At 37.2% G+C, this 15932-nt stretch overlaps 1 protein-coding gene across 5 annotated transcripts in view; it reads right to left on the bottom strand.

Annotated features, from left to right (window-relative positions):
• The window catches only part of RERE (arginine-glutamic acid dipeptide repeats), a 407880-nt gene that overhangs the window by 350918 nt on the left and 41030 nt on the right, over positions 1-15932 (bottom strand). For 4 of the 5 annotated variants that reach the window (XM_077891331.1, XM_077891339.1, XM_077891338.1 and 1 more), the window contains exon 2: positions 4234-4298. The exons of the other annotated variant lie outside the window; for it this stretch is intronic. The gene's annotated coding sequence lies outside the window, so the exon portion shown is untranslated. The remainder of the gene's footprint in view (positions 1-4233; positions 4299-15932) is intronic. 5 annotated transcript variants of the gene reach the window in all.

The following is a 15932-nucleotide window of genomic DNA, read 5'->3' as shown; positions in this document are numbered from 1 at the left end:
TTCCATGTTAAATAGAGGACATTTAGGACTTTAAAAAAAACATTATGATAAAATTTCTAAGATATTTTATTCTAGCGTCACCACACACTTTATAGGTCTAATTTCAGAGATGTCTAAATGCTTTTCTAGGGAAAATGAGAGCAAGTATGGGAGGAAATTGTTTGATCTGCAAGGTCTGCCATCTTAATGATCCTCATGTAAGAACACTGCAGATGTATGTTTTACCCTCACTTATGGGGGGGGGATCCATGCATTCTCTGACTACACTGATGAAATAGGAATCAGGTAAAAATCAAAGCGTATTCATTTAAATTAATATAAAGGTTTTTTTCAGTGATTTCAATACTTGTCTTTCTGAGTATAAAGAAAACCAAGGATCTTCAGATCTTCACGTGCATTTATATGACAAAGCCAGTAAGTTAACTGTTTTTTCCATGACTAGTAGCAGCAGATGTAGAAAAATCTTCTCAGGTGTACCTATGTTTAGCTGGCAATTGTGTGTAATGGTTTCCCTCTCACTACACTTCAGGCCTCAATAAACTCCTAACTAATCTTATTTAATTTGTTCCCACTGGTCTGTAGACAAGCAAAAAGTTAAAAATGACCACCTTTTGTGATAAAAAGAAACATGCAAGCCTCTACACCCAGCACAGTAATTTGGAGAATACAAAGTTCAAATATGAAGGCTCACCTTTTCTCTGAGTAATCCAAAAGCCTAAATATCATGGCAAGAAAGAAAGCAGCTAGCAGTGATAACAGGAAAGGCACTGTCTTCTATGCTACTACCTTTGGCAGCAGTACAGATGGACTTCAGAGACCACTGGCTATGCTTAATTTAATATGAAGCTAAATACAGTCAAAACATCTGGTGCACTACTGATGGTTATCATGATAAATTAAATCTGACATCACACACAAACCCAAATATTCTATTTATATCCTTTTCACCTAGAACACAAAGCTAAAATCTGCATTTACTTTTTCATCTCCTCTAACAGTCTTCTATTTTAGAAAAGATAGGTTTTGTGGGGTTTAATGTTTACACAATTTTAGGAAATTCTATAAGACTACAAAATTATATATATAAAATCCCAAAGGGCTCATGCAAGTGAGGGTCCCTTTAGTTTAAGCTTCATTAGCCCCATGGACAATCTGTCTCTGGGGAGCACTTAAAGCAGCATAAAGACTAAATGGTAGCCCAAGTGGCACATGGAATTGGTATGAAGAATAAAAAAATAAAAATAAATAAAAAATAAACATAAAAAGCAAGCAGCTTAACTGACAACCTGCAGAGGAGCAAAGAAGATTTTCTGGGAAGACACATCAGCAAAAATAAGTTCATCTATCTTAGGCTGGATTTATGACATGTGTTCATAAAATGCAAGACCCCAAATCTGTGCCAGACAACTGGAACAAAGTATTACTGTAAAGGAGAATATTAATGAAAGAACCAAATCATCAATTTTATAGCAACTATAGGACAAGGAAAAAATATAACTTTTGTGAGTATTTCATAGCAGCATTAGATAATCTCTAACAATTTGTTCTTTAAAAACGCAGAGGACCACTTGGAACTGGAATAACTACCGCCCAGACTGCTATAATCAAATTCCTGCATTTTCTATGGCATTGCTTTAAATGGTATCGGTGAAAAAAGATTTAATTCCACTGCTACAGAAAAATTAGCCTCACCCACTCTTTCAAACAAAAAGGACATAAACCCAGATTCTACATCTGAAGAAAGGATAACACTTCATATAATAAATTCAGTACAATCAAAATGAGAACCATATTTCTGTTTAACTTTTCTCATCTTGACTCAAGAGCTGTGAAAAAAAAGTTATTAAAATTAATGCATCAAAGTATCATAATTCTGTCCTTTTTATTACTGGTAATATTCTTTCTAAAATATTAGTCTGCTATGCTGTACTAGTGTATCTTTTTCAAAGTTCTCTCTGAAGATCAGAACCAGTTTAACATTAAGAGAAAAATGTACACTGAAAATAATCTCTTAAATTTCAGTGGGCTTGAATATTTAAAAATAATTCCCTTATTAGAAGCCACTTAGTTTTCTTCACTTTTGCAATGGTGAAAGATAATGAAGATACTTTTCATTCTACATAAAACACACACATACACACACACACACACACACACACACACACACAGTGTTGACAACTGGCAAATGTCAAATGTAAACATTTTCCTATTCCTGTTAAACAAAATGTATTTTATTTTAAGACTTTATTTATTTTTTTGAGAGAGAGAGAGCATGAGCAGGAGGAGCAGCAGAGAGAGGGAGCAGCAGGCTCCCAGCTCCTAAGGGAGCCTAATGTGGGGCTCGAATCCAAGACTCCAAGATCATGACCCGAGCCAAAGGCAAACGCTCAACTGACTAAGCCATCCAGGTACCCCACAAAGTGTATTTCTAATAACCACTGTCCTGTATAATTTTTCCCTAGGTTAGCAAGTTACTGCTCCAGTACTTCTTCACACTAAATAATCAATTTCTTCTAAAATTAACACTGAAGAAATTCCACTGTAAATCCTCACCCTCTACCTATCACTAAGTGAATGAACTACGTGGACTATCAAATTTAACTTCTCTTCTGTATTACTAACCTAATATTAAATATGATGCTCCACCAAAAGGGACCAGGAGTTTATAGAATTCCCCGTAAACGGCAGCCCTGGTGGCACAGCGGTTTAGTGCCGCCTGCGGCCTGGGGTGTGATCCTGGGGACCCGGGATGGAGTCCCGCATTGGGCTTCCTGCATGGGCCTGCTTCTCCCTCTGCCTCTCTCTCACTCTCTGAATGAATAAATAAATCTTAAAAAAAAAAAAAAAGAATTCTCCGTAAACAACAGAGGAACAAATATAAGACAATGGGAAGATGAGGAACAGGATAAGCTGGTCTCTATTTTCCCATTCTCAACTCTCCCTGGAGGTGATCAAACTCTGGAATTGGATTGAGAGAACTGACAGAAAGTGCTGATACTGACACTAAATAGCTGGACTTCAGCTTTTGCTTTCATTCTAAAGGAGTCTAACCAAAATGCCAACCATTCTCTATTTACCAAAGACACTCCTCCCCCCATCATAAAGATGGTAAATATTTAATACTCATATAAAGACACAAAATGGGATTATTCTCTCACACATCAAAGTACTACCTAAGAAGATATTTAATATAGATTGTCAAAAAAAAAAAACAAATAGAAGCATGAAATCACTGAAATAATCTTCAGAAAAATTAAGAATTGATATTTTAAGGGTATAGGTGGTGTTTCTGAAAGGAAAAGTGAAAGACTTTTGCATTTTATAGGAGTTAAAACTTTTCAATTCGGAAAGCCTAGATGGCTCAGTCAGTTAAATGTCCAACTCTTGATTTCAGCTCCAGTCATGATCTCAGGGTGGTGAGCTCAAGTCCCACGTCAGGCTCCAAGCTGGGCTGGGCATAGAGTCCACTCAAGATTCTCTCTCTCTCCCCACCTCCCTCATTGGCCCCTGCCCCACCATCTGTCTTGAAAAAAAAACAAAACTCTTCAGATTAGATTCTTCCTGAGGTAAGGAAAGTAAAACCAGAATAGAGACTACAAAATTCTTTATCTTTCCTTCAGAGAAGGTGGTTTAGTATTTTTTTTTAATCAAACTTGAGATTTGGGGGCACCTGGGTGGTTCAGTGGTTGAGTGTCTGCCTTCGGCTTGGGTCATGACCCGGGGTCCTGGGACCCCATCCCACTCTGGGCTCCCTGCAGGAAGCCTGCTTCTCCCTCTGCCTGTGTGTCTGCCTCTCTCTCTGTTTCTCTCATGAATAAATAAATAAAATCTTTAAAAATAAATTGATATTTGGGTTCCAATTCTATCCCAATAACTAAGTTACTCTGCTAATTTGATTGCAGCTTGTGTATAATTATATATCCTTCAGGCTCCGCTGGAAAAGAGCCATAGGGAACTGAGAACATTACCAAATTCAGTACACTCACAACTACAAAATTCAAATGTGAAAAACAATCTTTCTGCTAACACATGGATGATAATTCTTAATTCATATTATACATTTACTGATGATCAATGCACTGTTACACTGTACAACTCTACTTGATTAAGGCCAATTTTCCATATGGGAAAAGGAAGATTTATCTGAGAAATGATTCCAAATATATTCCCCACAAATAAGGAGACTTAGGCCTATTATTTATATTACAGCGGACAAATATATATATCACTTACAATCATTTATGTCAATCACCACAGTCCAGAAAAGTCAGGCTTGGAGTAAGATGCCAAACAAAATCCTAGTTGAATGAAAAGAAAAGGTCCCGGGTCAGTAAAACAGCTTTGTTAGCATGAATCTGGAGAGTATTCGGTAGAGGTAAAAGGCAGATGGCTCCCTAATATAGAAAGCAGTGACCACCATGTGGAGTGCTGGGGTGCTGGGGGTCATCAGGGAGAGAGGCAGGAAATCCAGGAACAAATAACAAGTTGTATAGGCCTTTGGCAATAGAAGCGTGACTGTTTCTATGTTGGTTTTGAATCTACAACAATTATTCCCTTTTATTCTCTATTAACACTGACTAAAATTCTTTGCAAAAATTCAGCTGGTCTCAGTTATGCTGAGTGAAAACAAAAAACAAAAAAGTATTTTGTACAAATTCAGATTTAAAAAGAGAAACAGGAAAAATAGATAAAAACAAAAAGAGAAGTAGTGCACCCTTTAAGATCAGAAGCAGTGAAGACAGCAAGAATCTAGCATTAACGTTAGCCACTGTTTACAGAGCACTTACAAGGTTTCAAGCATCACACTCAATTATTAAATAATTCATAAACAACCCTATAAAAGGTATTACATCCCCATTTTATAGGGGAGGAAACTGAAGCACAAAGAGGTTGTAGGACTCTAACAAGGACATGTGGTGGAAGAGGTGGCAGACCAAGGAAGCAAACCCTATTTTCCTGCTCTCATGCTCAAAACCAGTATGCTGGGATGCCTCGGTGGCTCAGCAGTTGGGCATCTGCCTTCAGCTCAGGGCATGATCCCGGAATGCCTAGATCAAGTCCCGCATTGGGCTCCCTGTGTGGGGCCTGCTTCTCCCTCTGCCTCTCTCTTTCTGTGTCTCTCATGAATAGATACATAAAATCTTAAAAAAAAAAAAAAAAAAAAAAAAATCACCAGTATGCTTTACTATCCAACCAAAACGAGAATCTAACTGAAAGAGTCCCAAAAAGAAATAAAAACTCTAAGGAACAGCCTGAGTTCTTTCAACAACACCCTCTTCTGGAGCACTCCTATCCTAAAACTGGGGGATTTGGGGGTTTTGCTATGTGACATTCTTGGTAAAGACACATGATACTAAATCCTCTGGCAATTTCATTCAATCTCAAGGCTTCAACTATAATACTTCAAATACTCAAATACTCATTCTCAGTATTTCTACCTTCAACCCTGACTTCTTCCCAGGTCTACTTAAGTACTTCCATCACCCTAAAGACAAAAATCACCCAGATTTCTCAATGAAAAGTTGTATTTCTTATCCTCTTTTCAAATCAGTCCCTCTTCTTGTGTTCCCAAATCTTTAATAGTATTTCCATCCTCCTCATTACCTATGCCTAAAAATCCCTCTTTAAAGATTATGCCTTGCTCTGACAACTGTCAAATCCACGTGGTTCTACCTCTGCAAGTCTCATACCTATCACACCCTCTGTTTCCACCACCACTTAGAAAGCTGGGCTTCCCTGGCTTTTCACCCAGTCTCCAAATCTCTGTCTTTGATCACATCTTAGAAACAGCTTTCCTAAAGCAAAACTCCAAACATGTCATTCCTGTACTAGAAAAACCTTCAAAAAAGCTCAGTTGCCACCAGATCAAATACTTCTTTCTCCATGCCACCTTGTCTAATTCCCTTTCCCTCGACAGAAGTTATTGCTTTCCCCCCTCTAAACCTGACAGCCCTTGACCTCCTGTATTTACATTACATCACATACATGCATCACCTCCTTAACTGAAGGACAAGCTCCACAGCAGCAGGACCAAGGTCTGATTCATCTCAGAGTCTCCTACAGATTCTGGTGTGAATACAGTGCACATTGTAGGTATTCAATTATTTCTAAATTAACTTTCTGGATGCAACACTAGTTTTGTTAGCAACAGGACTTGTATCCATTTACTTAATTTTTTAGAAACATACAAACATATCTGTGAATTCTGGAATCATAATCATGATTTCCATCAAACCAGCTCTTTAGAAGTTTTATCTGGTTCCTAGAATAGGCAAGGAAAGGTGCTTATTTTATTTGGAGACAAAAAAAAAGTCTGTCAACTAAGTCAAGCAATATCTAATCTTCTATTCACTGAGGCCAGGAACTGTCACTTCATTGGGCGCCAGCTTTGGTAGTTCTGGATGAAGCCTCAAGGGAGCTTTCTTCTGACAGTGCACTAAATACATCAAGATGACTACTATTTAAAACATCCTTTTCATTTCCCCAAAACCTCTCTTCCAAACATCAATGTTTCTGCCCTAAGGTCTGCTCCTTTTTTGTTTCCCTATATGGCAAGGCCCTAGTGCTATGGCTTATGGAAAAACTAAATCACATAAATGAAGACAGGGAGTTTAAGATGCTTGAATATCCTGGACCATGGATTTTACATATAATTAATATCTAGCCCTGTACAGTAAAGTTACACCCTTGGGCATAGAGTAAAAGAGTAAAAAACATTATCATGGCCCCACAAACAACAAAAATCTAGGCCAAGGAAGTTGGGGTTTAGAAAGCTGAGAAGAGGGGCGCCTGGGTGGCTCAGTCCATCAAGCCTCAGACTCTTAGTTTCGGCTCCAGTCATATCAGGGTCATAGGACTGGTCCTGCTTTGGGCTCTGAGCTCAGTAGGGAGTCTGCTTGTCTCTCTCCCTCACCCTCTGCTCCTTCCCTCACTCATGCACGTGTGCTCTCTCTCTCTCTAAAATAAATGAAGAAAGAAAGAAAGAAAGAAAGAAAGAAAGAAAGAAAGAAAGAAAGAAGAAAGAAAGAAAGAAAGAAAGAAAGAAAGAAAGAAAGAAAGAAAGAAAGAAGAAAGAAAGAAAGAAAGAAAGAAAGAAAGAAAGAAAGAACGAACGAACTAGCTGAGAAGAGGAAACATCAATCTGCGAGATTTCCCGTCTGCATACTACAGTAGTTATGGAGTAAAAAATGAAAATGGAAGACTATTTCTAGATAGTCTGACAGAGAATGATGAGTAAAGTCATCTCCGTAAAATCACAGAGAAACAAATCCAGATTCTGTTTTCACTGTTTTATACAACCTTGTAAAAGCATAAGGTATAATCTACTTTTTTAGTTCAGAAATAAGGAGTCCTTGAAAACTAAAAGGAAAAAAAAAATCTATCCTTATAACCAGATGTTCCATGTAGTGTGAAAAATGAATATCTGGCCTATAATTCAAGAGCTAAAGGCAGAACTAGGTCACCAGTTGACCGAATATATTTATTCCCATGCAAAAAGCTACCTAAAGGTCAGACCTCTGCCACCTGCTGCAGTGCACCAGTCCTCAGAGGTTGTTACCCTGTGCTCCAGGCTTCTAATCAACTCGTGCTTCCCAGTTTCCAGCTTCCCTTCCCCTTATCTTAGCTCTTCCTCTTCCAGGTCAAAAAGCACCCCAGGGCAGACAGGGAACAGCCACTGGAGGGCAGATTGAGCACAGGTTTCGCCTGGCCTCTGTCTAAGCAGAGCAAGAGCTACACACCACTCTTTCTATGATCCTACTCTCTTGTCATCTGTAAAACCATGACGGAAAGCAAGGCATGCACAATAATCATGCAACTGCCTTGGGTCCAATTAGAATTCCAAAACAATTTTAGGGGACGCCTGGGGCTCAGCAATTGAGTGTCTGCCTTCAGCTCAGGGTGTGATCCTGGGATCCAGGATCGAGTCCCACATCGGGCTCCTTGCAGGGAGCCTGCTTCTCCCTCTGCCTATGTCTCTGCCTCTCTCTCTGTGCCTCTCATGAATAAATAAAATCTTAAGAAAAGAAAAAGCATGTCCACACAAAAATTTGTACATCAATGTTCACAGCAGCTTTTTAACAACCTAAAACTGGGGCCAATCCAAATGTCCCTCAATTAATGTATGAATAAATAAAAGGTACTGTTATCCATACAATGGACAATTACTTGACAATAAAAAGGCATAAAGTACTAATGTTTATATAACGAGGATGAGCCTTGAAAACATCATGCTGGGATCCCTGGGTGGCGCAGTGGTTTGGCGCCTGCCTTTGGCCCAGGGCGTGATCCTGGAGACCCAGGATCGGGTCCCACGTTGGGCTCCCTGCGTGGAGCCTGCTTCTCCCTCTGCCTGTGTCTCTGCCAGTCTCTCTCTCTCTCTCTCTCTCTCTCTCTGTGTGACTATCATGAATAAATAAATAAAATCTTAAAAAAAAAAAAGAAAGAAAACATCATGCTAAGTTAAAGCACTCATAAAAGAGAGCATGATTCCATTTTTTACAGAATGTTCTGAATAGGCAAATCCAGAGAGACAAAAGTAGATGAGTAGTTGCTCACAGCTGGGGGATGGGTGGGGACGAAATGGGGAGTGACTGCCAATGAGTAGAGCGTTTCTTCTGGAGGTGATTAAATGTCTTAAAAATGATTACAGTGATGGCTGCACAACTCTGTGAACATACTAAAAATAACTAAATTGTACATTTTACTGTTTTTAAGATTTTATTTATTTGAGAGAGAGAGAAAGAGAGCACGAGCAGGGGGAGGAGCAGAGGAAGGGGAACAGGTCGACTCTCGGAGCTCAGAGCCCAGCTCAGCATGGAGTCCCCTGCAGGGCTTGATCCCAGAACCCTGAGATCATGAACTGAGCTGAAATCAACAGTCGGACAATTAATGGATGGAGCCACCCACGCGTCCCTAAATTATACCTTTCAAATGAACAGTACAGTATACAAATTCTATCTCTATAAGGCTATTATAAATTAAAAGATCAGAAGGACTACAGCGAAGAACACACTGGAAGGGCACAGAATCTGAACAGGCGCACTGGCATCAAAATTGAAACTCAGGAGAGAGATGGTGGCCTGAACCAGAGTAATGAGATCAGGAAGAGAAAGGGGAAAAGGAAACAGTACTTGGACATAGAAGGGGGTGTGGGTGTCCACGATCTGCAGAGTTGCTGGCTTAGACAACTGAGAAGCATTTATGAAAACAGGAAAACAAAACCAAAACATGTTTGGGTGAAGGGAAATTCACTGTATTTTTAAGTTTAATTGTATTTACAGAAGTCACATTAAGTACTTAGAAAATGTTTTATTTCAAGAGTTTGTTAGCTTTCCCAGTCAGGCATTTACTTATTCAATTTTTTAATGCAACTTAATGTTAGTTGTATTTATATATGGAACTGGATATTTAAAGGGAATTAAGTCTGCTCAACTTGCATTAATCAACATACATCAAAGTCTATCCTAGAAATCATTTATCTTATATTTTTATAAAAAATGTACTGGATACATAAACACACTAATAAGATTTATAAATTAATTTAGGGCTTAAGAAAAACTGGATTTTACACTTTCTAACTTTAATACATTGACTTAATTCTGAACACCAGTAACTGTAAGTAGTTGGATATCACTGACATGTAGCATTAGTGGCTAGAAACTGAGAAGCTCCAATTTGATGGCTTCTATTTTCTTTATAAAACAGGAAGTGAGGTCATCTGTGTAAGACATGGAAAGGAAGGATGGGTGGCGGAAGAAAGGGGAACGAGAACCTACTAGGCCTAATGAATAGTTCAAATAAAAATGATAGCAAAATAACAAGCAAACAGGATATACAGAAGGACCAGCTGGAACAATCACAGGCTTGTTTGGAGTGTGGAGAACACAACCTCACAGAGGCACCCATCAGTCAAATGACGCCTTTTCTTCACTTAGTCTGCATGACTTTCTCCCAAATGTTATATGCACTTGGTTTTTCTGAGGTATAAACAGAATATGTTTCTAGAATTATTTTCAGCCATAATATAAAGATAGAAATAACCAAAAGGAAAATCTATTTACATAACGTACTTAAGAGGAATACTTCTGTGCTCTAATCCTGACCACGGCAAAAAACTATTTCTAGTAAATAAGTGTAAAACACAGTATCTCTTCTAGAAAATAATAAAAACGTCGTTTACTCATTATACTTTAGTATCATTTCTGTGCCTCTTTTTTTTCCTTGACTCCTAAGTTAAGATCCTATACCAGTGCTGTCCAAACAGAACTTTAAGCAATGTTTAAAATATCCTGTTTCCACACCACCCAGGACAGCAACTACTATGGACAAGTGACTACTGAACATTTTAAATGTGGTTAATGTGAATGAAGAACTTAATTTTTAATTTTAATTAACTTAAAATTTAAGTAGCTGCATGAGGCTAATGATTACCATAAAGGACAATGCACTAGAGTTGTTGTTTTTTCTTTTTCTTTCCCTTTTTTTTTTTTTAAGATTTTATTTATGTACTCATGAGAGACACAGAGAGGCAGAGACACAGGCAGAGGGAAAAGCAGGCTCCCCATCAGGAGCCCGATACGGGACTCCATCCTTGAATCCCAGGATCATGTCCTGAGCCGAAGGCAGATGCTTAACTGCTGAGCCACCTAGGCGTTCCTAGAGTTTTCTCTTAAAGAAAATGAAGACATTTATGAGCAAGCTAAGTGAACACTCTTACCTCAGAAGACTACTGTAAAGATTAAATAAGATTTTGTTGCAAGGTACAGTATATAACATATAGTGGGTTATGTGCTGATTTTTTAAAACTATAATTGGGGCAGCCCCAATGGCTCAGCGGTTTAGCACCGGCTTCGGCCCAGGGCATGATCCTGTCCCCGGATCCAGTCCCGCATCGGGTTCCCCACATGGAGCCTGCTTCTCCCTCTGCTTGTGTCTCTGCCTCTCTCTCTGTCTCTCTCATGAATAAATAAAAATATTTATAAATAAATAAATAAACAAACATACAATTGACTCAATCAGTTTAGAGTCCAACCCTTGATTTCTGCTCAGGTCATATCAGACCCATAATATTAAGCCCCATGTTGGGCTCCACGCTCAGCATAGAGTCTGCTTAGGATTCTCTCTCCCGCTCCCTCTGCCCTCCCCCCCTCATTCTGTCAAACAAATAAATCAATAAAATCTTTTAGAATAAGTAAATAAATAATAAAAATACAATTGACTAGAAGGGCCATTTCCCCACAGATTATGGATAATTAGGGCTTTACTTTTCATTAACACAAAATTCAAAATCCACTGCTAGTATCATTCAATGTTTTGGTCAAATGTAGACCTAAGAGGAAATGTCACCTAAAGATTAAGAGCACAGGCTTGGAAAGCAGACAGCCTCGGCTGATTTGCAGCCCCACTACTTATTAGCCAAGTGCTCAGTTTTCTCATCTGCAGAAATAACAGGACCTTAAGAATGAGAGAAGGATTACATTGATGTGTAACAGTACAATGGCACACTGCAAGCACTCAATAAATGCTGGATTTTTTTTTCTTTTTTTTTTAAATGCTGGGTTTTAAAAAGCTGTGGCTGATGTACTTACTGCCCATAGGAATGTAAACTGGTACAACCTTTTTGGAGGCTAATTTAACAATTTCTATTAAAATTCAAAATGCACCTAATTTTTGACTAATTCCACTTTTAGGAATTTATCCTATAAAAATACTCATATTGCCAAGGATGATAACTACATACTGTTCACAATAAGAAAAATCAGACAAAACCCTAAATACCCACCAAGAGGGAACTAGCTAAATTACAACATTAACATGCCATACTCTGCAATATAATTATTAAAAATTGATAGGCTATGTGTGTACCAATATGGAAAAATGTTCAGAATTTGTCATTAAGTGAAAAAAGTAAATTACAATACAGTATGTAGAGCATAACACTTTCTATTAATTTAAACAGACATTGGGATGCCTGAGTGGCTCGGTGGTTGGGTGTCTGCCTTCGGCTTAGGGCATGATCCTGGGGTCCCGGGATCAAGTCCCACGTCAGGCTCCCTGCATGGAGCCTGCTTCTCCCTCTGCCTGTGTTTCTGCCTCTCTCTCGATGTTTCTCATGAATAAATAAATAAAACCTTTAAAAAATAAATAATTTAAACAGACGCAAAAGGTTTATAGTATGTTTTTATAGAAAAAGTTAGAAATAAAGATATACTAACCTACTATCATCTTAGAAGCCAGAACTATTAGAGACTTATTTGCTAAATTATACATTTCTATATATATAATTAGCACATATACTTTTTCTAAAGGTTTTATTTGAGAGAGAAGGAGAGAGAGGGAGAGCAAGCACCAGTGGAGGGAGAGACAGAGACAGGAGGAGAAGCAGGCCCAACACAGAGCTCAATCCCAGGACCCCGGGATCATGACCTGAACTGAAGGGGACACTTAACAGACTAAGCCACCTAGGCACCCCTACAATTAGCATATATATTTTTATTCTAAGAAAAAAGATGACAGTAGGAAGCTTTTTAAAATAAGGTTTACAAAGACCTGAGTATTGTGAGAAATTGTTTATGTTGCAAATGCTGTTTTTAGGAAAAGATACAAAACTGTATGTATAAAAATGTGATCCCAATTTTCTGATACTATGACTAGAAAAAGAGATTGAAAGAAAAGATATCAAAATGCAAACAGCTGTCATCTCTATAAATTTCAGGAAGGTGGGATCCCTGGGTGGCTTAGCGGTTTAGTGCCTGCCTTTGGCCCTGGGCATGATCCTGGAGTCCTGGGATCAAGTCCCACATCAGGCTCCCTGCATGGAGCCTGCTTCTCCCTCTGCCTGTCTCTGCCCTCTCTCTCTCTCTCTCTCTGTCTCTCTCATGAATAAATAAATAAAATCTTTAAAAAATAATAAAAATAAATAAATTTCAGGAAGGTGAAGGCTTCAACTGTTTTATATTAAAATAAAAACACTCAGTAACAAATATTTTAATTAAAAAATACTTCTAGAAATGTACAACAATGTAACAATAGTTAACAATGCTTTCTTATTTATTTGAAATTTGCTAATAAGAAGGTTAGATCCTAAGTGTTCTTGCCACAGATCAACAACAATAAAAGTGGTAACTATTTGAGGTGATGGATATGCTAATTAGCTTCAATGTGGTGATGATTTCACAATGTACATGTATATCAAATCAATCATTTGAATATATACAATTCTTAGTTGTCAACTCTAACTTCCTCTCTCTCTCCCTGTCTCTCTGTGTACATGGTATAATTTTTTCATATATAACCTACTTCTACATTGGAATGAAACCTACTGCTGCTTCAAATAATTTGTTCCTGGGACACCTGGGTGGCTCAGTTGGTTAAGCATCCAACTCTTGGTTTCAGCTCAGGTCACAATCTCGGGGTTGTGGAAATGAACCCCATGTCAGGCTCTATGCTCAGCATGGAATCTGTTTGAGATTCTCTCTCACTCTCCTTCTGCCCTTCACTCTCTCTCTCTCAAAAAATTAAGCTTTAAAAAAATATATTTTATTCCTGATATATGATACTGTTTTACCATATCCTCTTGAAGCATCATTAAAAATATAATTTTACAAAATACACTTGAAATTCCATCAAGGAATCACATACCTAACTCAGATCTATTTATACTGAATAAGCGAACATCTGGTCTGCATATTGAATATAATACCAAATAAATTTTTAAAAAAGATTTTACTGACTGAATTTTTTTTAAAGTTTAAAAAATTGTTAAACTTCAAAAATGTCAGTACTGCTTGACATCTCAGTTTAAAGATCTTCAAGTCAAACATCTGTCTAAACAGAGATGTCTAAGAAATATTCCATTCTTTGAAATGCTATAGCTATAATATGAAATTACATTAAATCATCTCCAGATGGCACATCTTTCATAACAAGTCTCATCCAAAGAAAGCAGTTACTGAATGTAAGTTGCCATTTTTCTGCAACTCACTATTAACTGGAGGCAGAAGAAAGAATACCGTCACTATGAAAGTATAAGCAGAGCATCACAGAATTTCTAACACATTAAATGATGTCCCATTCACATTTTACTTTTATGAATCAAATTTTTCATGTTTTTAAATTTTTTCATGAAGTATTTAAAACACACAGACAAGTTTTAGAAAATATAAGGGACACCTTGTACTTACCACCCAGATTTAACAATGTTATTATTTTGCTGGATAGATGCTTCAGCTCTTTTCTCCTCATGCAATTAATAAAATATAACAGATATGTTAGATCCTCTCTTTTTAATATTTAAAAAGGAGGAATTAGAGATGACCAAGTTTCAGAGCTTCTGGATTTCTAAAATATCTATAATAACACATTTGTATCATCTTGGCTAAACACCACTTCAATGTGCAAATTTAGCCTGCAGAGAAAAGATATTATTGTTATGTGAACCTGTCCATACAAATAACCATTAAAATAAAAAAATATTAAAGATATCCTCAGAAAGACTATGAAATACATCTTTGCTGTTACCTATATTATTAGCATTTTGGTTCTCATTTTATTTCTAAGTGATTCCTTAGATCTGCACTGTCCGACAGAGTGGACACTAGCCACATGTGGCTATTGAGCTTTTGCTATGTGTTAATACACACTGAGACAGACGTGTAAAGTACACACTGGATTTTAAATACTTAGTATGAAAAATAATGTAAAAAACTCATCAATAATTTTTGTTATTTACATGCTGAAATAATATTTTGAACATACTGAGTTAAATAAAATATAATTAATTTCACCCCTTTTACCTTTTTTTTTTTTTTTTTTTACTGTGGGTACTAGAAAATGTAAATATGTGACTCATGGTTAAAGCTCACATTATAATTTCTACTGCACAGTACTGTCCTAGATACATCAAAGTAGCACCAAAATAAGAACCACAATTTCAGAATCAAGAAAAACACAGAATGGCTTAAATGGTCAAAATGTTAGAGATGTGGCTGTTACCTAGGTGATTCAGAGGGAAGAATACTATTTAGGGAAAAGCAGGACTCCCAGATTATGCTTCTACATCACAAGAACACCCCAGATAAACTCTGTTTCATTTCATTTTATTCATGTTTATCTGGTAAACTACTCTCCTAAAAAAGTCAATTCTTTAGTAATTGAAGTAGTCTGAAAACAGATATAATACAATGTATTCATTTAACAATTTTTATTAACTAGGACTAGGGATACAGTGGTGAATATGAAGTCATGTACAAACAATGAACACGTTAACAAGTAAAAAAAACTCATTTCAGAGAAGTGCTTTGAACAAGTCATGTGAAAACTCAGCAGTCTTTCCAGTCCAATCCTACTTTAGAATCAGCTTTTAGGACTCCTGGATGCTGTAGTCACTGAGATGTGTTTTAGAGGTGATAAATTAGTTATTTCAGTGTGTTCATACTGCAAGATCATTTTCTGTGTAAATATTTTCAATCAAAGCATTCTGCAAAACACATGTACTGTTCCCAACAACATCACACAAGAAAATGCAAGGCAATTTATGTCATTGTCATGATTTTCGTAACACATAAACGTCCAATTTGGCTTTCAATGCTTAATTAAGGAAAAAAAGTCAGTGATTATTTACCCTTTTTCACTGAAGGAAGGCAAAGGAGAATATCTAACTGCAAACCTGGGCAAAATGAATTCCATATTGTTAAGTCATCCAGCATCTAATATTAATATTCTGGTCCAGGAAATGGCACAGAGAACCAAGCTGACATGGTCAACTTCCTCTACCACAAAAAAAAAAAAAAAAATTAATTAAAAAATAAAAAACCAATCCCGAGAGTTCATAGTACAAATAAAATGTTAACGTGTGCGGCCATAACTACACGTAGCCAGTTGAATTGGCCTCCATAAATTATATGGTCAGAGGTTAAAAACCATCCTTCACT

Source organism: Canis aureus, chromosome 3 (assembly GCF_053574225.1).
Source record: "Canis aureus isolate CA01 chromosome 3, VMU_Caureus_v.1.0, whole genome shotgun sequence".
In the NCBI taxonomy this organism is placed as follows: domain Eukaryota; kingdom Metazoa; phylum Chordata; class Mammalia; order Carnivora; family Canidae; genus Canis; species Canis aureus.
The sequence above is the reverse complement of the archived record's forward strand: the minus strand, read 5'-3'. Positions and strand labels throughout refer to the sequence as shown.